This window comes from Rutidosis leptorrhynchoides, chromosome 8 (genome assembly GCF_046630445.1).
Source record: "Rutidosis leptorrhynchoides isolate AG116_Rl617_1_P2 chromosome 8, CSIRO_AGI_Rlap_v1, whole genome shotgun sequence".
Lineage (NCBI taxonomy): Eukaryota > Viridiplantae > Streptophyta > Magnoliopsida > Asterales > Asteraceae > Rutidosis > Rutidosis leptorrhynchoides.
This window is the reverse complement of record NC_092340.1, coordinates 363,707,780-363,731,720: the sequence shown is the minus strand read 5'-3', so window position 1 is coordinate 363,731,720 and position 23,941 is coordinate 363,707,780.

Genomic DNA, 23,941 nt, shown 5'->3' with positions numbered 1-23,941 from the left:
AGAGATTAATATATCACATAATATTCACATGTTAAAAATATAAAGTTTCCAACAAAATTTGTTAAGCAATCATTTTTCAAGTAAACACGGTCGAAGTCCAGACTCACTAATGCATCCTAACAAACTCGATAAGACACACTAATGCAAAATTCTGGTTCTCTAAGACCAACGCTCGGATACCAACTGAAATGTCCCGTTCTTATTGATTAAAAACGTTCCATATTAATTGATTTCGTTGCGAGGTTTTGACCTCTATATGAGACGTTTTTCAAAGACTGCATTCATTTTAAAACAAACCATAACCTTTATTTCATCAATAAAGGTTTAAAAAGCTTTACGTAGATTATCAAATAATCATAATCTAAAATATCCTGTTTACACACGACCATTACATAATGGTTTACAATACAAATATGTTACAACAAAATAAGTTTCTTGAATGCAGTTTTTACACAATATCATATAAGCATGGACTCCAAATCTCGTCCTTATTTAAGTATGCGACAGCGGAAGCTCTTAATAATCACCTGAGAATAAACATGCTTAAAACGTCAACAAAAATGTTGGTGAGTTATAGGTTTAACCTATATATATCAAATCATAATAATAGACCACAAGATTTCATATTTCAATACACATCCCATACATAGAGATAAAAATCATTCATATGGTGAACACCTGGTAACCGACATTAACAAGATGCATATATAAGAATATCCCCATCATTCCGGGACACCCTTCGGATATGATATAAATTTCAAAGTACTAAAGCATCCGGTACTTTGGATGGGGTTTGTTAGGCCCAATAGATCTATCTTTAGGATTCGCGTCAATTAGGGTGTCTGTTCCCTAATTCTTAGATTACCAGACTTAATAAAAAGGGGCATATTTGATTTCGATAATTCAACCATAGAATGTAGTTTCACGTACTTGTGTCTATTTTGTAAATCATTTATAAAACCTGCATGTATTCTCATCCCAAAAATATTAGATTTTAAAAGTAGGACTATAACTCACTTTCACAGATTTTTACTTCGTCGGGAAGTAAGACTTGGCCACTGGTTGATTCACGAACCTATAACAATATATACATATATATCAAAGTATGTTCAAAATATATTTACAACACTTTTAATATATTTTGATATTTTAAGTTTATTAAGTCAGCTGTCCTCGTTAGTAACCTACAACTAGTTGTCCACAGTTAGATGTACAGAAATAAATCGATAAATATTATCTTGAATCAATCCACGACCCAGTGTATACGTATCTCAGTATTGATCACAACTCAAACTATATATATTTTGGAATCAACCTCAACCCTGTATAGCTAACTCCAACATTCACATATAGAGTGTCTATGGTTGTTCCGAAATATATATAGATGTGTCGACATGATAGGTCGAAACATTGTATACGTGTCTATGGTATCTCAAGATTACATAATATACAATACAAGTTGATTAAGTTATGGTTGGAATAGATTTGTTACCAATTTTCACGTAGCTAAAATGAGAAAAATTATCCAATCTTGTTTTACCCATAACTTCTTCATTTTAAATCCGTTTTGAGTGAATCAAATTGCTATGATTTCATATTGAACTCTATTTTATGAATCTAAACAGAAAAAGTATAGGTTTATAGTCGGAAAAATAAGTTACAAGTCGTTTTTGTAAAGGTAGTCATTTCAGTCGAAAGAACGACGTCTAGATGACCATTTTAGAAAACATACTTCCACTTTGAGTTTAACCATAATTTTTGGATATAGTTTCATGTTCATAATAAAAATCATTTTCTCAGAATAACAACTTTTAAATCAAAGTTTATCATAGTTTTTAATTAACTAACCCAAAACAGCCCGCGGTGTTACTACGACGGCGTAAATCCGGTTTTACGGTGTTTTTCGTGTTTCCAGGTTTTAAATCATTAAGTTAGCATATCATATAGATATATAACATGTGTTTAGTTGATTTTAAAAGTCAAGTTAGAAGGATTAACTTTTGTTTGCGAACAAGTTTAGAATTAACTAAACTATGTTCTAGTGATTACAAGTTTAAACCTTCGAATAAGATAGCTTTATATGTATGAATTGAATGATGTTATGAACATCATTACTACCTTAAGTTCCTTGGATAAACCTACTGGAAAAGAGAAAAATGGATCTAGCTTCAATGGATCCTTGGATGGCTCGAAGTTCTTGAAGCAGAATCATGACACGAAAACAAGTTCAAGTAAGATCATCACTTGAAATAAGATTGTTATAGTTATAGAAATTGAACCAAAGTTTGAATATGATTATTACCTTGTATTATAATGATAACCTACTATAAGAAACAAAGATTTCTTGAGGTTGGATGATCACCTTACAAGATTGGAAGTGAGCTAGCAAACTTGAAAGTATTCTTGATTTTATGTAACTAGAACTTGTAGAATATATGAAGAACACTTAGAACTTGAAGATAGAACTTGAGAGAGATCAATTAGATGAAGAAAATTGAAGAATGAAAGTGTTTGTAGGTGTTTTTGGTCGTTGGTGTATGGATTAGATATAAAGGATATGTAATTTTGTTTTCATGTAAATAAGTCATGAATGATTACTCATATTTTTGTAATTTTATGAGATATTTCATGCTAGTTGCCAAATGATGGTTCCTACATGTGTTAGGTGACTCACATGGGCTGCTAAGAGCTGATCATTGGAGTGTATATACCAATAGTACATACATCTAAAAGTTGTGTATTGTACGAGTACGAATACGGGTGCATACGAGTAGAATTGTTGATGAAACTGAACGAGGATGTAATTGTAAGCATTTTTGTTAAGTAGAAGTATTTTGATAAGTGTATTGAAGTCTTTCAAAAGTGTATAAATACATATTAAAACACTACATGTATATACATTTTAACTGAGTCGTTAAGTCATCGTTAGTCGTTACATGTAAGTGTTGTTTTGAAACCTTTAGGTTAACGATCTTCTTAAATGTTGCTAACCCAATGTTTATAATATCAAATGAGATTTTAAATTATTATATTATCATGATATTATCATGTATGAATATCTCTTAATATGATATATATACATTAAATGTCTTTACAACGATAATCGTTACATATATGTCTCGTTTAAAAATCATTAAGTTAGTAGTCTTGTTTTTACATATGTAGTTCATTGTTAATATACTTAATGATATGTTTACTTATCATAGTATCATGTTAACTATATATATATATATATCCATATATATGTCATCATATAGTTTTTACAAGTTTTAACGTTCGTGAATCACCGGTCAACTTGGGTGGTCAATTGTCTATATGAAACATATTTCAATTAATCAAGTCTTAACAAGTTTGATTGCTTAACATGTTGGAAACATTTAATCATGTAAATATCAATCTCAATTAATATATATAAACATGGAAAAGTTCGGGTCACTACAATGAAGAGACGTTGGGTTATCGTTACCTCGATGAATCAGCTGAAGCAGTAGTTGAGGCATCAAGAGAAATACCGATGTCTCCAGAGTACCTCACAGATGGTGAAATGACTGGTGAATGCTACTTTGCAGATGACAATTGACGACGACGAGTAGTTTGATTGTAATCTTTTAAATTTTTAATTGTCGTGATCTTTTAATTTTTAATTATTGTAATTTCAGTGTTGTTGTCGAGTTTTATATCTTCCTTTATGTTTCGGAGCTCTTCGTCTTTTTAATCTCCTCTCGATCTCTAGTAAAACGAGTAATGGTCTAGAATTTGTAAGTATGGAGTTTCGAATGAATTTAATGTTATAATCAAGAAAGAACGTAATAGCACGATTTGATTCGTCAAATTACCAGAATCATTGAGAATAGAGCTATCAAGAATATACTTTCTTGATATGTTCAGAAGTTAATTAGAATGAAAGAGTTATGTAACATGACACATGATGGTGGTATGATCTACTGTTAACCATCATGTCCCATTAGAACTCAGCATGACTTACTGTGATATAATCACGTTGATCAAGTGTCATTATATTATACTAACTCATGCATCAGTTCCCAACACTACTTCAATAACATTCATATTTTAAGCTCGAAAGTTTACAGAATATAGAATCTAACAGTTTCTATATGATGTAACACTGATAGCACGAAGAGATTAATGATTTCAGATAAGAATAGTTATGAAAATATCTTCAGAAATATGAAGGATATTTATAATGAAAGATACGATGATATCTTGGAATTTTTAATATCGATGGATGATGAAGAAGATTTATCTGTAAAGGTTTAGATTCGGAAGCAAGGTATTCGCTAAAGATTTCATCAGAAACAGAATCTTTGGATTCCTTGAAGTCAAACTTATTCTTTGCGATTTGTCCACGGCGTTCTTCATAGTTTCGCATAATCTGCTTTTCGGTACTAAATTTTCTATTGAATGTTTACAATATAATGATACACAGGAAGCACGAAGAGGTATATAATTTCGGACGAGAATATTTATGAAAATATCCTCAGAAATATCGAAGATATTGATGATGATATTTTGGAATTTCTAAGTTCGATGGTTGATGGAGAAAGATTTTCCGCAAGATTTTAACATGACTTCGGAGCAAGATATTCTCTAAGGATTTCAAAGGATCCAGAGTTATCTGGATTCTTTGAATATAGGGTATGGTTCTTGTATTTGTCCTTGGTCTCCTTCGTGGTTAGCTCAATCCGTTTTTCAGTTCCAACTTTTCTGAGCTTTTCCAACATTCTATTCTTTATCATTACTTCCGATGATTAAGGTCGTTTACAATTTCTGTTGCTTCATTCAACTTTTCAAAATTCAGAGTATCGATTCGTAAACTGGGTGCCTTTTCAAAATTTCAGAATTGAAGGTCGTAATTCTAAGAGATAAATGTCATACATATAACTGTTGATGTAGATATGTTGTGAGTTTTCAAAGTACTGATTGCTGATTCCCGGTAATTGGTATGGCAGTTCTCGTTACATGATGCGGATGAGTATATGATAGGGTTTCGATAAATAAATATAATGATTTATCAGAGAGATTTAAGCCAAAAAAAAAACAACGAGGTTGCTGGTATGTCTGCTGGTAATATGATGGAATATAAAAGAATTCTCCGGTATCAAAAGGGTAATCGTATATATCAGGATTATAGTAAGGCTACTTCGAATGAAAAGTCGAAGTTGACTTGCTGGAGCTGTGACAAAATTGGCTACCTTGAAAAGGGATCGTAAAGTTATTTTTGCTAATGAATGTCAACGGATCTGACGCGGCTACGTTTTAACTTTTACTCAGTTGCCGAGAGTTTCTCAGGTGCATAACTATATGCATAAATCTTTCTTCTCGTAGATGAAGTGCGGTTGGTTCATCCTCTCGATTGAGGTGTTTTCAAGAATTACGAAAGGTTTGAACGCAGTTTATAATCGTCAAAATACAAATGAGGTTTAAGATGAAATCAAGTGGCAAACTTGAAGAATTGTTTAGTTTCATATGTTATAATCAATATTTTAATTCATTTTAATTGTCCAGTGTTGGTAGTCCACAGTTGATAGTGCACAGTAATAGTCCAATAATTCATATATAGTTTAATATATAATATTTGAATTAATTAATACGTATCCTGACCCGTATAAATCTCAGACTCGATCACAACTCAAAGTATATATATTATTATAGAATCAACCTCAACCCTGTATAGCTAACTCCCACATTACTGCATATAGAGTGTCTATGGTTATTCTAAATAATATATATAGATGGGTCGATATGATATGTCAAAACGTTGTATACGTGTCCCGATATTTAAAGTGCATAAAATAAATAACAGAATTTAAATGACGATAAATAAAATTGCGAGAATATAAATTACGATAAATAAACTGCGATAAATAAATTACGATAATTAAATTGCGATAAATAAATTGCGATAAAATAAAATGTAATACGGAATTAATAGTTAGCTAGGAACAGTTAGCTAGGATTTTGTTAGCGTGGATTCTTAACAAAATTTCTCATAGTTAATTAGTCTGTTTCTAACAAATTTTATTTTATCAAATGTTTTCTTCATTATGCCACTTGTTGGATTCTGATAGGTCAAAATCCAAATTTAAAATTTAATGAAAATGGTTACTCTGCGGTGAACGGATACGGATACCGGTGGATGTAAGTAGGATAGTGAATAACTGTGGAATCAGATTCGAAGAATATACAGTGTAACTTATTAATGTGAAATTTAAATATTCCTCGGGTATTACCTACCCGTTAAAATATTTTCACCATTAACAGTTTGTACAAAAAAAAATTTAATTACAATCTTTATGAAAACATATATACATATATATTTTCTTCAGATGTAATCATGGATCTAATGAGTTAATGTGATATTAAACTCATTTGGTTTACCGTTAGAACTAGAATACATAATCTCTAAAATATTTAGAGATTACTTAATCGTCATGAAGAACGAAGATAATCGATGTAGAACAATACGTAGAACGATGATTATGCTTGAGGTATATAATGAGATGTTGAGGCGTGTGATGTTGATGGTACTGGTGCTATTACCGATGGTACTGTTGGTACCGGTGATGTTGTTGAAGTTGGTAAATTTTGCACCATATTCTCCGAATTTATTACTCGAGTGCGAAGCTCGTTGACTTCTTCCATTACTCCAGGATGATTGTCGGTCGGAACGAGCAGATGAATAAGATTTAGAATTGTGGATAATATATAATAGTTACGAGATATCCTGGAAATGAGGGTGAAAATGGTGTTTCGGACTGATTCGCTGGTAAGTGTTTCAGGTTGTTCGCCTAGAGGTAAATTCGGTTGGTGGAAGAGATCGTCTTCTTCGCGTCTCCATTGATTAAGTTGACTACAAAACCATCAGATGAATTGGGGATGGCTAATTTGTTGATTCATTCTGGTGACTCTACTTTCGAAAATTGAGTGAAACTCTATGTCGGAATAGCTGTCGGAATAGCTGTCGGAATAGCTATCGGAATCTAAAGGACTCGAACTGGTTGAGGGATTCATCTCGTACGATCAGATGAAGGATTTTTGATAAGAAAAAGAATAGGATGTAGATTAGTACCCTGCAATATATAATTTTACATATGCATATTTAATACTAAAATCTCATAAATTATGGAGGAATCTACGGAAGCTGTCAAGCAAAGTCTACAGTAACAGCTACGCTAAGATGTGAATTTTGTCTATACACTAGTCATGCAATCAATGCAGTAAGATGTGTCTAGACTAAGAGTGATAAGCATGTAATTTCCTAAGGATGAATAGCAGATAATTTCAGATGAAAATGATAAGCAAAACTTTTGACATGCAGACACGGTCGAAGTCCAGACTCACTAATGCATCCTAACGACTATCAGTTAGACATACTAATGCAAGACCTGGTTCGCTAAGACCACCGCTCTGATACCAACTGAAAAGACCCGTCCAAATCCATCCGGACAAAGTCCACATCGATTATAAATGATTCACAACAGTTGATTACATCGCGAGGTACTTGACCTCTATATGATACATTTTACAAACATTGCATTCGTTTTTAAAAGACAAACTTTCATTTCATCGTAATTTGACAGGCATGCATACCATTTCATAATATATCTAAACTATAAATGACTTAGTAATAATCTTGATAAACTTCAATGACTCGAATGCAACGTCTTTTGAAATAGGTCATGAACAACTCCAAATAATATCCTTAAAATGAGCAAATGCACAGCGGAAGATTTCTTTCATGCCTGAGAATAAACATGCTTTCAAGTGTCAACCAAAAGGTTGGTGAGTTCATTAGTTTGTCATAAATAATCATTTTCATCATTATAATAGACCACAAGATTTCATATTTCCATTTCTCATAAATATACGTCCCATGCATAGAGACAAAAAATATCATTCATATGGATTGAACACCTGGTAACCGACATTCACAATATGCATATAAGAATATCCCCCATCATTCCGGGATCCTCCTTCGGACATGATATAAATTTCGAAGTACTAAAGCATCCGGTACTTTGGATGGGGCTTGTTGGGCCCGATAGATCTATTTTGGAGTTCGCGTCAATTAGGGTGTCTGTTCCCTAATTCTTAGATTACCAGACTTAATAAAAAGGGGCATATTCGATTTCGATCATTCAACCATATAATGTAGTTCAATTACTTGTGTCTATTTCGTAAAACAGTTATAAAAACATCGCATGTATTCTCAGTCTCAAAAATATATTTTGCAAAAGCATTTAAAAAGGGATTAATGAAACTCACGCATATAAATATTGTAAAATAGTTAATAAAGCATTTGCATGTATTCTCAGCCCAAAAAAATGTAAAGAGTAAAAAGGGCAAATGAAACTCACACATATAATTATTGTAAAACAGTTAATAAAGCATTTGCATGTATTCTCAGCCCAAAAATGTAAAGAGTAAAAAGGGCAAATGAAACTCACCTAATGTATTTTGTAGTAAAAATACATATAACAATATTGAACAATGCAGGGTTGGCCTCGGATTCACGAACCTATATCATTTGTGTACTTATTAATATACATATTTGTAATCGAACAGTTTATATATTATTATTAATGATAATATTTTTATATCAATAACTTAATTACTTTATTATATTATCATTTTATATATTTTTAAGTAAAAGTATAATTTTTGTTATGTTATATGAAATAAATATATTTATATTATTCGTTTGTTAAAACAGTAATTTAGTAATTCAAAATAATATTTAAGATGGTAAAATAATTATAATACTGATATTGATAATAATGATAATAGTATTGATAATTATTTAACGATAACGTTAATGATAGTTTTTAATAAAATAAAAAAACTCATAATATAATAATGATAATAATAATAATTATATAGTTGTAAAGATAACAAAATAACAAGTTTTGTAAAAATGATAATAATTTTTAATATTACAATACTAATAATGATAATCATTTTACTAATACCTTTGTTAATAATAATAATAGTACTAAAAATGATACTAATACAATATTAGGGATAATAATAATAGTGATAATAATAATGATTCTATCAATTGTAATTATATTGATATTACTACTATTAAATGCTAATATTAATAAATTGTAGTATGTTAATAAATCATAACATTTAACTTGACAATATTAATAATAATAACAATAATATTCAATTTTGTATTTACACATAATAATACTAGTATTGATAATTAATACTTGCAATTGAAATAATAATCGCAACATTACTAATAATTAAGATAATAAATATAATTAATATTATCAATAAATAATAATAATTAGAAATTGAAATAGAAATAGAAAAGTATACCCTTTGTAAGCATCACTAAAAAGAAGTGCACTAGACGAGATTCGAACTCAAGACCTCTCGCCCACCCGACATACACCTAAACCGTCTGCTCTAGCTTCCCTTTTCTGTTTTAATCCCCATCCGAAATAAGATAATCTGTTTTTCTTAAACTTCACCTTCTTCTTCAAGCTTCAATTCGATTAAGACTCAAACAATCCCTCAACAAGTCAAACCATTCTATTTAAGGATTTGAAATTAATATAGAAGTTAATAGTGGTGATTAATTTAGTTGAAACAACAACAGGAAAGAATAAATCGAATGTTTTTGCTGCTGCTGAGTGTTACGATTTTAATAAAAAAAATAATGATTATGATTTTTAGATCGTTTTGGAAAATTGTTACAACATGAACTTCCCTTCAAATCATTCATATAATCTTCTTCAATCATTAATTTAACTAAAAACATCAAAACGAAATCAAATTTCATGAAGAACACGACAGTTGACTTTTTGGCTTGAATCTTTGACTCGAAAATTTTAAATCGTTAAAAGGAACTAGAGGTTGAAATTTTGCAGATAGATTGTCTAGATGAATTCTAATAAAACTACATTTATCGATTTTGGAAACACAAACAAAATTGGTTATTGAAAAGAAAAAAAAATAACGCTGCAGAGGAGACGGGAAGTGAACCGGTTCTTGAATTTTTCTGATTAAATTTCGTCGACTAAGAGTAGTTACAGGTAGTGTAATTGATTATGAGGATGGAAAAATCGATTGCTTTTATCAATAATATGAGTTGAATAATTTTTTTGGAGAGGAAAAAAAAAATACCCGACACTGGTTCACGAGTAACACAGGAAACAGAGAAAAAAAATATCTGATTGATATATGTATGATTTATATACACGTGTATAAATGTATATATATCTTATACTTAATATAAGTAATTATTTATTATCATAATAAACATAATAATAATAGTAATATTGATAAAGATAAATAATAATAATATGGTACTACTAATAATAACAATAATAATCTCTTTAAATAAATAATAGGTTCAATAATAATTAATACTAATGATAAATAAAATTAATGATAATGATAATAATAGTAAAAATATTAATAATCATAATAGCAACTAGAATCAAAATTGTACTCCTAATATTAATAATGAAAGTACTAATAATACCATCTTATATTATACTTGTAAATAAAGTTAATATTTAAATATTACACATTATTATCTGTGTATCATTTAATAGTTATATCTATATATAATATGTATCCGTTTATAAATATATAAAGTTGTTTACTTATTACGTATTTGTATCTATATAACAGTATATATATATATATATATATATATATATATATATATATATATATCATACAAATAATAAGTATTGTAGAAATCTCATATATACGTATAGGTTCATAATAACCTCATGTATATATTTATATATAACACTTAATTGATTATTATGTTATATAGATCCCGATTGATTAAAGTTTTATTTTATTTTTTTTATTAACATCTTATATACACTTTTATATTTATAAATATTTATTTACATATTTACCTACACACAATGGTTCGTGAATCGTAAAGTCAAATGGTAATTGATTGCATGAACACAATTAAAGACGGTGTTAAAAATAAATTTAACGGAAAAACGCGGGATACTACATTACCTACACCTTAAAAGAAATTTCGTCCCGAAATTTAGTTGGAAGTAGTAGTCGTTGTTTATTCCTCGAAATCTTGTGTTGCCAAGTCTACGAATAAGTGAAGGTACTTCCTTGGGCATTTCAACGAACTTCGAAAATCGGGGTTTTTACGTTGTTTTAGAGTTTGGTTTCACGATCTATAATTTCAACCGGTTCTCCTAGAAAGTGGAGTTTGTCATCGATAGTAAATTCATCAAAAGAAATAACAAGTTCTTGTTCGGCAAGACACTTTTTCAAGTTTGACACGTGGAATGTAGGATGAACGGGACGCGATTGCGTCGGAAGATCAAAACGTTAAGCAACGGGTCCAAAACGTCCCAAGATTTTAAAAGGATCAAAATATCGTGGATTTAGCTTTCTGCGTTTCCCAAAACGGATTACACCTTTTCAGGGCGCGACTTTTAACGTTACGCGGTTACCCACTTGGAATTCGAAAGGTTTACGTCTAACATCGGCATAGTGGCGATTACGGGGCCGTCTTGAGCCTTTCTTGGATTTGAACGATTTTAACGGTTATTTCATGAATGAGTTTCTGACAACCCGAAAATTTCCAACCAAATTTAAACTTTATCTTTATATGATTCCGACACGATAAGCAAAGTTTGTTAAGTTAAATCTCAAGAATTTTAAATTGTGTTCATACATTCATTATAACCTCGACCAAATTCCGACAATTCACGAACCGTTATATATAAATAAATATGTATATATATGTGTATATATATATTATAACTTGAGAATATTAATAAAGTATTAAACGTATAATACTTTACATGAACGTATTTGTTTCAATATGTTTATCGATGGAATTAGAAGATAATATCAAATGATTGATTTACCAGATACATTATGATATGATTACGGGTCTATGTTATGAGATTCACTGTGATTTTAAGAAATCTATTCTTTTTGACAACATTCGGAAAATGGTAAAGTGATTTATAAGTAAGAACGTGAAGTGTAAATAACTTAGATGTTGGATATCGACAAGTTATGTAACTCGACATTTTTCATTAAGATGATTTCATACGTTTATTTAACCTTTGAACTTTATCCCATGCTTCACCAACAAACTGAAATTTAAAAACTTGAAACCTATTATGAATATATATGATTCTACTTTTCTAAAACATTTTATGATATAACGATTTCCATTATTTTAACCTTTAAACAAAATGATTCTTAAAAATATATTTGGTTTTGGAAAACAAAATTATTATATTTATTTGATTTAGTTTCAAACGTACAAAAACGTTTTCAGTTTAAAAAGAACTTTATTATTAAAACGTATATAACTTTTATAAATATCTAGAACCACTTTTGACAACTCATTACTTAACCAGTATGATAAAGATAACGATATTTATATTTTATTTTATTAAATATATATAACGATTTAAATTAATATTATATATATTTATACGTGTATTATGCGTACATAGTTTTATACTTTTACTATACTTAAACTTTACATTTACTTTATTTTTACTTTACTTTAACTTTAATAATTCACTTTAATAATTCATACTTTAATAATTCACTTTAATAATTCATACTTTAATAATTCACTTTAATAATTCATACTTTAATAATTCACTTTAATAATTCATACTTTAATAATTCACTTTAATAATTCAAAAATCTATTATAAATAGAATTCAATAGGTTTCATTATTTCATAAGAAACTTGAAAATATTTTTCTCTAAACTCTCTCAATCGATTTACATATATATATTTACTCCGTATTATTTCAAGATATTATTAGTATACATAAAATATTACGTCAGAGTGCTGTCCGAGTGATTTCGAAATTGTTTTTCGAGTGGGATTGGATTAAGGAAATTATGGGTTATAGCTATGGAGGTGATTGGGTATGGTTCATGGGTATGCTCGTGAGATCAATATAGTGTTTATCATCTCCGTTTCGTCTACGTACCTTTCCTGCAATATTGAATCTCAATATTGATACATTCGTGAATCTGAGGCCAACCTTGCACTTGTTCAATGATGTTATATGTATTTTTACTACGAAATACAGTATGGTGAGTCTCATTTACCTTTTTACCCTTTATATTTTTAGGACTGAGAATACATGCGCTTTTATAAATGTTTGACGAAATAGACACAAGTAATTGAAACTACATTCTATGGTTGAATTATCGAAATCGAATATGCCCCTTTTTATTAAAGTCTGGTAATCTAAAAATTAGGGAACAGACACCCTAATTGACGCGAATTCTAAAGATAGATCTATTGGGCCTAACAAACCCCATCCAAAATACCGGATGCTTTAGTACTTCGAAATTATATCATGTTCGAAGGAGGATCCCGGAATGATAGGGGATATTCTTATATGTATCTAGTTAATGTCGGTTACTAGGTGTTCACCATATGAATGATTATTTTTTTGTCTCTATGCATGGGACGTATATTTATGAGAACTGGAAATGAAATTCTTGTGGTCTATTAAAATGATGGAAATAAATGATTATGATAAACTAATGAACTCACCAACCTTTTGGTTGACACTTTAAAGCATGTTTATTCTCAGGTGTTAACGAAATCTTCCGCTGTGCATTTGCTCATTTTAAAGATATTACTTGGAGTCTTTCATAGCATATTTCGAGAAACGTTGCATTCGAGTCATTGAGTTCATCAAAGATTATTATTAAATCAATTTATAGTTAGATAGTGGATATTATGAAATGGTATGCATGCCTGTCAATTTTTGATGTAAAGAAAGATTGTCTTTTAAAAACGAATGCAATGTTTGTAAAATGTATCATATAGAGGTCAAATACCTCACAATGTAATCAACTATTGTGAATCGTTTATAATGTATATGAACGTGTCCTTTCAGTTGGTATCAGAGCGGTGGTCTTAGCGAACCAGGTCTGCATTAGTGTGTCTAACTGATAAGTCGTTAGGATGCATTAGTGAGTCTGGACTTCGACCGTGTCTGCATGTCAAAAGTTTTGCTTATCATTTCTAGTCGGAAATCATCTGCTTATCATCCATAGGAAATTATCTGCTTATCATTATTAGTCTAGACACATCTTGCTACATTAATTGCATGAGTAGTGTATAGACAAAATTCATATCTTAGCGTATCTGTTACTTTAAACTTTGCCTGACATATCCAGCAAATTCCTCCGTAATCTATGAAATCTTTTGATCTCTATATATAGATATCCTATGTAAATAGAATACCACCCGATAGCCGAAAAATCATTTTATATCGAAAATCCTTTATCCAATCGTACGAAATGAAATTTGTCATCAGTTCAAGTCACTCGGATTCCGAAATGGAATCTCACTCAAGCTCCGAAAGCAGTGTGACCGGAATGGATCAACCAATCAGTCATCACCTATTCTGGATGAATTGGGGATGGGTTCGTAGCCTCCTCAATCATTGGAAACAAGAAGAAGGCGATCCTTTCCATCTACCACATTGCCCTCTTGGCGAAGAACCTGAAGCACTTACCGGCGAACCTGTTAGAGACACCATTTTCTCTCTCATTTCCAGGGTATCTCGTCACGATTATATACTACATCAAATTCTAGATTTTATTTATCCGCTCGTTCCGACCGACAATCATCCTGGAATAATAGAAGAAGTCAACGAACTTCGCGCTCGGGTAGTGGCTTTGGAGAATATGGTGCAGAGATTACAAACACCAGCAGCAGCACCAGCAGCATAACCAGTACCACCATCATCAACGCCAACAGTACCATTACCACCTCCAACCACAACCGCATTGTAAACCTCAACTTCACAATCTGTCCCACGATCATCAACATCATACGCACCATAGATACCAATGAGTACCAACAACAATAACTGACGAAGTATTAATTCATAACTTCATTGGAGAAACATTCCGCGGCGATTATATAATCTTTAAAGTCATAGAGATTATCTAATCTAGCCCTAACCATAAATCAGTTAAGTGAACCAAAATGATAGAAGGAAGAGTAGAAACCCTGACAAAAATCGTGTGTGATTAACAAGTTAAACTTGTTTTACCAACAGCATCAACAGTACCGTCAACGTCACCAGCATCGTCAGTACAGTCAACATCAGAATCAACAACACCTATAACATCACAAACTCCGTCAGTTCAAGAATCACTGTGACATCATTACGAATCAATAACGTGTATATTGTATCAACAAGTTATGAAGAATTAACTCATTCCCTCTAAAGAAATTATATATATATTTTATATATATATATTTTGAAATAAAAAATAAATCTTTCCGTGCTAAGCTATTGTATGTGAATCTTAACTACTTGGTTAATTCATATTACAAATATGCAATAATGTATGTCCCTCGCCCGCAACTTAACCATCGTTAACTACAATCTCTGTCTCAATTCAACAAGTTCCAATTCCTAATAAATCAAGTATATATTTGATTTTACACTTCATCATTGATGTAACCGAAACTTTTCAGATAACATCATTCGTACTTTGCGAAGTTCACAAGAATTTAACGAAAACCAACATCACATCTCAACAAATAATGAAGTATTGATTCATAATTTCAATATTATTGAAGAAATACTTATGTAACCTCTAAAGCCTTCAAGGAATTATTCAATTCTAGTTCCAACCGTAAATCGAATGAGTTTAATTTAGTATTAACTCATTAAAATCTATGTTACATCTGAGGAGTATATACATATATATTTTCATAAAGACTGTAATAAAATTCTTATGTACAAAATATTAATTGTGAAAATTTTTTAACGGGTAGGTAATACCCGAGAGATATATATAAATTCACAATTAATATGTTACATTCTTCGAATCAGATTAAGCAAATTATCAATTATACTTCCTACTTTCACAATAATATACATTCTTTCATAGAAATCAAAACAACCATACTCATTCAAACCCAATTACATATTCTGATTTTAAAATCTCAGAATTCAATTCGAGATATAACCGGTACCATCACTTTTAGATTCCTACATCTTTTAAAGCTATACTTTGACTTCAAAAGTGTGTTAGAACATCAAATGTATACAAACGATTACAATCTGTGTTCAAACCCTTCGAAAATCTCTGAAGACACTTCAAATAATGAGCAATCGAGATGATGATCCAACCACATATTACCCACAGTTATGTACTTAAAAAGCTCTCGAAACCAAAGTCATAATTCAACACATATATGTGTCAGATCTTTTGCATTTATTAGCCAAAATAACCTTGCAATTCCTTTGCAAAGTAGCAAATTATATCACAGCTCCAGCAAGACAACTTCAATTTTTTCATTCGGAGTAGCCTTATCATAATTTTGATATATGTGATTACCCTTTTGTTACCGGAAAACCTTTCATATTCCACCACATTAGCAATAAACTTACCAACAACTTCACTGATCTTGGGCATTCCGAAGAATCTTTATATTTATCGAAACCTCATCATTTACTCATCTGCCTCTTGTAACGAAAATTGCCATACGAATCATTGGGAATTAGCAATCAGTATTGTGAAATCTCACAGCATGTTGACGCCAACAGTTATACATAACGTCTATTTACAAGGCTTACATACTTCGAATGTGAAGTTTCTGAAAAACACTCTGAACCGCGAACTAGTTCTTGAAATGCTGATGAAGCAACAAAAACTATAAACGACCTTAGCAGTAAAAAGTTTGATGATAAAGATTAGTGTATTAACAAAGCTCAGAAATAGAGAAGTTTTGGAACTGGAAAACGGATTGAGCAAAGTATGAAGGAGGCTGTGGAAAAATCATAAAGACTGAACCTGCCTTCAAAGAATCCAAATGATTCAGTGTCTGCTGAAGTCATTAACGAATACCTTGCTCCTGACACTAAACCCTTACAGAAAATATTCTTCATCATCCTCTGATATTAGAAATTCTAAGATATCATCGCATCTTTCATTATAAATATCCTCCATATTTCTGAAGATATTTCCATAACTATTCTTATCTGGAATCATTTATCTCTTTGCGCTATCTGTATTACATCAAAAAGGAAACTGTTTAGTTCCTATACTCTGTAAACCTTTGAGTTTAAAATATGAATATTTTTGAAGTAGTATTGGAAACTGAAGCATGAGTTAGTATAATATAATGACACTTGATCAACGTGATTATATTACAGTAATTCATGCTGAGTTTCTAAATGGAACGTGATGATTCACAGATCATAACATCATCATGTGCCATGTTATACGACTCTTGTATTCTATTTAACCTCTAAAATATCAAGAAAATATTTCTTGATGATTCAGCCTTTTCCAAGGTATTCTAGTAATTTGACAAGTCAAGATCGTGCCATCACAATTTCCTTCCTAGAACATTAACAATGTTCATTCCGAAATTCATATCTGTGAATTCTGGACCATTACAAGCGGTGCTTAATCACAAGAAGAAGAAACGAAAGGACAAAACTCCGAAATAGAAATTGGGGTATAAATTGCAGCAAATAAAAGAGAGCATTAACTGTGGATGACAATGATTATAGAAGATAGAAACAGAGACTTTGAAATATAAGGGAAGATATAAAGCCCAACGACAAACCAAAAATTATAAACCATATATATCGATGCATATAGCAATATAAACACACGGGAGAACTAGAAACACTATAAACCCAAGAGTATAGTAGAAGTAAATAGATTCTTCCGGCGGTAGATGAAAAAGAAGAATGACCGATATGAAAGTTATAAGTATATCGAGAATCAGAACTGGATGGAGCATATTGATGAATACTTTAAAATATGAGTTGAGGGAGAAAGAATAGAAGGTGATGAAACATGACTAGGAACTTAGAAATCAACAGATTTAACTCACACAATGACGAAATAAGTGAATCAAACCCTCTAGTGAATAGGTTAAGCTTTTTGGGATTAATTTAGTCATACCACAACTAAATCAAGTGTGATTAGATCAACACCTAGAGCTATTATTCACTACCTGGGTGATTTGGGTTAACATCACCTAGAGCTATTATTCACCAGATCTGAGTGTGTGTAACAAATGAGATTCTTAACCTAAAATGAAGAACATAAGACTTTATATACCCCTGCTGTTGACTCACCCGTACGATTCAACCATCACACATACGAGTTGGCTTCATCCCCGTACGGGTGATCACTCACTCGTGTCTTCTCATTTAGGTAGTAATTCTCAGCATCAACCGTGCGTATGAGCCTGTCAGCCGTACGAGTGAGGCTTCACTCGGATGTCTGACTAAGTCTAACATAGTCAAACATCCAAATCTCGTTCCTGCAGTTGCTGTAACCACATACAAACACGGATAGGATAATAACGAACGATCATGGTGGCCTGTAAACTGTTGTACCTGCAATGGACGTGGGTAGATGTCTAGGGACTTGCATAAAATGCATCAACAAAAGGTGTGAGTTGTAAGAAAACGAAGGAGGTGAATTTATAAGAAAATCTCCGACAGAAGAATTAAAATGGACGATCGCATTTAAAGCAGATCCTAATTCCTTTTGTTACCGGAGAATCAAATCTTATTACAAAGATTTTCTTCAAATCCCTTGAAATCTGGAAATCAATCATATCTACGTCAAATGATAAGATGAATCTACACTTACTCATTTCACTCTTCTATATTAGCTTCATTCGTACTCTTCATATAAATGGATTGTTTATCCAAATTATTCGCTGATGATAAAACTCTAATTTTCAGCCTGTATGCATCATGAAAACATACTTATTATCATTCACGACCTTTCCACTCAAATTTCGGGATGAAATTTCTTTAACAGGTAGGTACTGTGACAACCCGAAAATTTCCAACCAAATTTAAACTTTATCTTTATATTATTCCGACACGATAAGCAAAGTTTGTTAAGTTAAATCTCAAGAATTTTAAATTGTGTTCATACATTCATTATAACCTCGACCAAATTCCGACGATTCACGAACCGTTATATATAAATAAATATGTATATATATGTATATATATATATTATAACTTGAGAATATTAATAAAGTATTAAACGTATAATACTTTACATGAACGTATTTGTTTCAATATGTTTATCGATGGAATTAGAAGATAATATCAAATGATTGATTTATCAGATACATTATGATATGATTACGGGTCTATGTTATGAGGTCCACTGTGATTTAAGAAATCTATTCTTTTTGACAACATTCGGAAAATAGTAAAGTGATTTATAAGTAAGAACGTGAAGTGTAAATAACTTAGATGTTGGATATCGACAAGTTATGTAACTCGACATTTTTCATTAAGATGATTTCATACGTTTATTTAACCTTTGAACTTTATCCCATGCTTCACCAACAAACTGTAATTTAAAAACTTGAAACCTATTATGAATATATATGATTCTACTTTTCTAAAACATTTTATGATATAACGATTTCCATTATTTTAACCTTTAAATAAAATGATTCTTAAAAATATATTTGGTTTTGGAAAACAAAATTATTATATTTATTTGATTTAGTTTCAAACGTACAAAAACGTTTTCAGTTTAAAAAGAACTTTATTATTAAAACGTATATAACTTTTATAAATATCTAGAACCACTTTTGACAACTCATTACTTAACAGTATGATAAAGATAACGATATTTATATTTTATTTTATTAAATATATATAACGATTTAAATTAATATTATATATATTTATACGTGTATTATGCGTACATAGTTTTATACTTTTACTATACTTAAACTTTACATTTACTTTATTTTTACTTTACTTTAACTTTAATAATTTACTTTAATAATTCATACTTTAATAATTCACTTTAATAATTCATACTTTAATAATTCACTTTAATAATTCATACTTTAATAATTCACTTTAATAATTCATACTTTAATAATTTACTTTAATAATTCAAAAATCTATTATAAATAGAATTCAATAGGTTTCATTATTTCATAAGAAACTTGAAAATATTTTTCTCTAAACTCTCTCAATCGATTTACATATATATATTTACTCCGTATTATTTCAAGATATTATTAGTATACATAAAATATTACGTCAGAGTGCTGTCCGAGTGATTTCGAAATTGTTTTTCGAGTGGGATTGGATTAAGGAAATTATGGGTTATAGCTATGGAGGTGATTGGGTATGGTTCATGGGTATGCTCGTGAGATCAATATAGTGTTTATCATCTCCGTTTCGTCTACGTACCTTTCCTGCAATATTGAATCTCAATATTGATACGTTCGTGAATCTGAGGCCAACCTTGCACTTGTTCAATGACGTTATATGTATTTTTACTACGAAATACAGTATGGTGAGTTTCATTTACCTTTTTACCCTTTATATTTTTGGGACTGAGAATACATGCGCTTTTATAAATGTTTGACGAAATAGACACAAGTAATTGAAACTACATTCTATGGTTGAATTATCGAAATCGAATATGCCCCTTTTTATTAAAGTCTGGTAATCTAAAAATTAGGGAACAGACACCCTAATTGACGCGAATCCTAAAGATAGATCTATTGGGCCTAACAAACCCCATCCAAAATACCGGATGCTTTAGTACTTCGAAATTATATCATGTCCGAAGGAGGATCCCGGAATGATAGGGGATATTCTTATATGTATCTAGTTAATGTCGGTTACCAGGTGTTCACCATATGAATGATTATTTTTTTGTCTCTATGCATGGGACGTATATTTATGAGAACTGGAAATGAAATTCTTGTGGTCTATTAAAATGATGGAAATAAATGATTATGATAAACTAATGAACTCACCAACCTTTTGGTTGACACTTTAAAGCATGTTTATTCTCGGGTGTTAAAGAAATCTTCCGCTGTGCATTTGCTCATTTTAAAGATATTACTTGGAGTCTTTCATAGCATATTTCGAGAAACATTGCATTCGAGTCATTGAGTTCATCAAAGATTATTATTAAATCAATTTATAGTTGGATAGTGGATATTATGAAATGGTATGCATGTCTGTCAATTTTTGATGTAAAGAAAGATTGTCTTTTAAAAACGAATGCAATGTTTGTAAAATGTATCATATAGAGGTCAAATACCTCGCAATGTAATCAACTATTGTGAATCGTTTATAATGTATATGAACGGGTCCTTTCAGAGTTCGGGTCCGGTGGTTATACTTCGGTTCAACGATTAAGAAAACTACAATTTCGGCTATACGAGTTTTTGAAAAGTGTGGCTTTAATACTCGTGTGATAACTATCGTTGTAAGATGTAACGACCCAACTTTTTCGACTTGTTTTGTGCCTTGTGTTTTTGCGAAACTGCGTATTTGTGCGTACTGTGCTACTTTATACTCTGGAATCTGTATACACATGGCTTACTTTCATTTATGTGTTAAAACATGCCTTTAAGTATGTAGGATACTTAACTTGATCACCGGAAGCCTTTATGACCGTTAGTGTCACTTGACGTTACGAACAAACTGCGTACTGCGTACACGTTTAACTTTTGTCGTAATCGGAATATTATGACTACGAAATCTTAATTATTATCTTATAATAATAATTACTTGGGTTATTGGATGCTTAATTACGCTTAGTAATTTACTTATGCTTACTAGTTAGTCTTGTTGGACTTTCTACCTTGTTGGGCCTTAGCCCACCCTACACTAGTTAGTGGACTATTTAATTAGTCCAATTATTAATAGCTAGTGACCCATTAATATGTAAGACAAATGCTCATTTAATAGAGGGAACATGCTAGCATTTATGTCAAGTATTATCATTAATGTTGCATGGGATCCTAACATAAGCACCAACTTTAGACAACCATTAACCAAAAAGCAAAATTTGGTCTCCCTTGTCCCCCCTCCAAAATCACGGCCACCACCCCCTCCCCTCACCTCATTCACCTATAAATACAAACCTTATTCCATCCATTTTACACTTGCTTTCATTTGTAATTCACACACACTCACTCTCTAATTCTTTCTCTAGTTCTTTCTCTCTCTAAAAGTGTAAGTATTGATTTTTCTTTTCTTCTTCCTCTCTCTCTCACGAATTCATCATCATCATCATCATCATGGGTCTAGCTTTTTAACTTTTGATCTTGATTACATCTTGTAGATTCAAACATGGCTTTGAATCCTTCAAGAACATGGAAGATTCAAGTTTTCTAGCTTTGAATCTTCACCTACTTTGTAGATCTATATTTTTTAACTTTAATCTTTTTATTTTGTTATAAAAATTCAAACTTGTGTTTGTAATCTTCATATAACTTAAAGATCCAAGCTTTATGCTTCAAGATCTTCAAGAACAACCAAGATGCAAGCTTTCTAGCTTGAATCTTCATATCTTTTGTTGGATCTAAGTTTTCTAACTTATGATCTCATTATTTTGTTATAAAGATCAAAACTTGTGTTTATGGTCTTCATGTAACTTAAAGATCCAAGCTTTATGCTTCAAGATCTTCAAGAACACTAAAGGTTCAAGCTTTCTAGCTTTGTGACCTTATAACTTGTGTGAAAAGGATCTAAGCTCTATAGCTTAGGGTTCCATCTCTTTATTTGACTTAGATTATGTTCATACTTGCTTGATTGAAGTAAAGTTTGTAGCTTTAGTTATAAATGTAACTTGTAATTATGTTAAGACTAAGGATATGATATAACCTTGGTTCATCATCCATATAAGACTCTTAAATGAGTTGTGTTCTTACTTGGTCTTAACATATTGTGTGTTGATGGTAGAATCTTGGTCAAGGTGATGTTAACCCATCAACAAGTTGTAAACTTGAAGCTACAAGCATCAAGGATGAGAATCGTGATGAGCATCAAGCACTAAGAACCCCACCGGAGCACCTTGCTTACTATTTTTGGGATCAGATCAGACCACATGGGCTACTGGAAAGTTAATTTTCAGTTATTTCGGTTCGAGTAGATGATCTTCTGTTTAGACCTTGTCTTAATCTGAGTTACAGTTTAGGATTTATGGACTTCCGAAAGTCACTACACCCTATTAACGTTGTGCTGAAATTTCTGACCTACTCGCACTTAAATCGTCGCCACGGTCAAACGAAGACGAGTTAGGTTCTAAAAATTGGTCAGCAGTTAGGGGACTCATATACGGAGACATATCCATTGATTAAGCGTCTTTTCGTTTTGTATAGAGGTCGTAGCAGCAGACCGAAGTCAGCCTATTATTTCGATCTCTATTCTTGTTAAACTTACTTAGCTTTTATGATAATGAATGATGATGATGATGATGACACTTAAACTTATTTTATGCACTATTAGAACTTATGAGGATAACATACTGACCTAGTAACCTTTGACTTAGGTTGATGACCTTTCGGACCGACTTACTACTTGCATACTTTCATTATCGACTTTACCGCTCTTATCACTGTGAGTTATAGCATCCCTTTTTACTTTAACTATTTTGGGACTGAGAATATATGCGCTTTTTACGTTTTACATACTAGGCATGAGTACTTAAACTTTATATATGTGTGGGTTATACAACGGCATAAACTTTCCCCTTAGCTCGGTAACGTTTAGTCATTGGTTTTTGAACCGGTGAACGCGAATCTTAGATATGGATCTATAGGGTTTGACATCCCCACTCGGGCTAGTCGCGCTAGCATTTAACGGGTGTTTAATACTTCGTAAACATACGCACTCGCCAAGTGTACTTTTAGGGGGTTATAAACGTTAAGTTAGTTACCAAGTGCCCAAGGTTAAACATATACTTTTCATACTGTTTTGGAACGCTGAAATCTCGTGGCCTACCTTACATTACTGTTACAACTTAAACTATAGCTCACCAACATTATTGTTGACGTTTTTAAGCATGTTTTCTCAGGTGTTTAGAGGTTTGTCGCTTTCGCTGTTTAGACTTGCTGTCTTGGTGTTAAACTTACTGT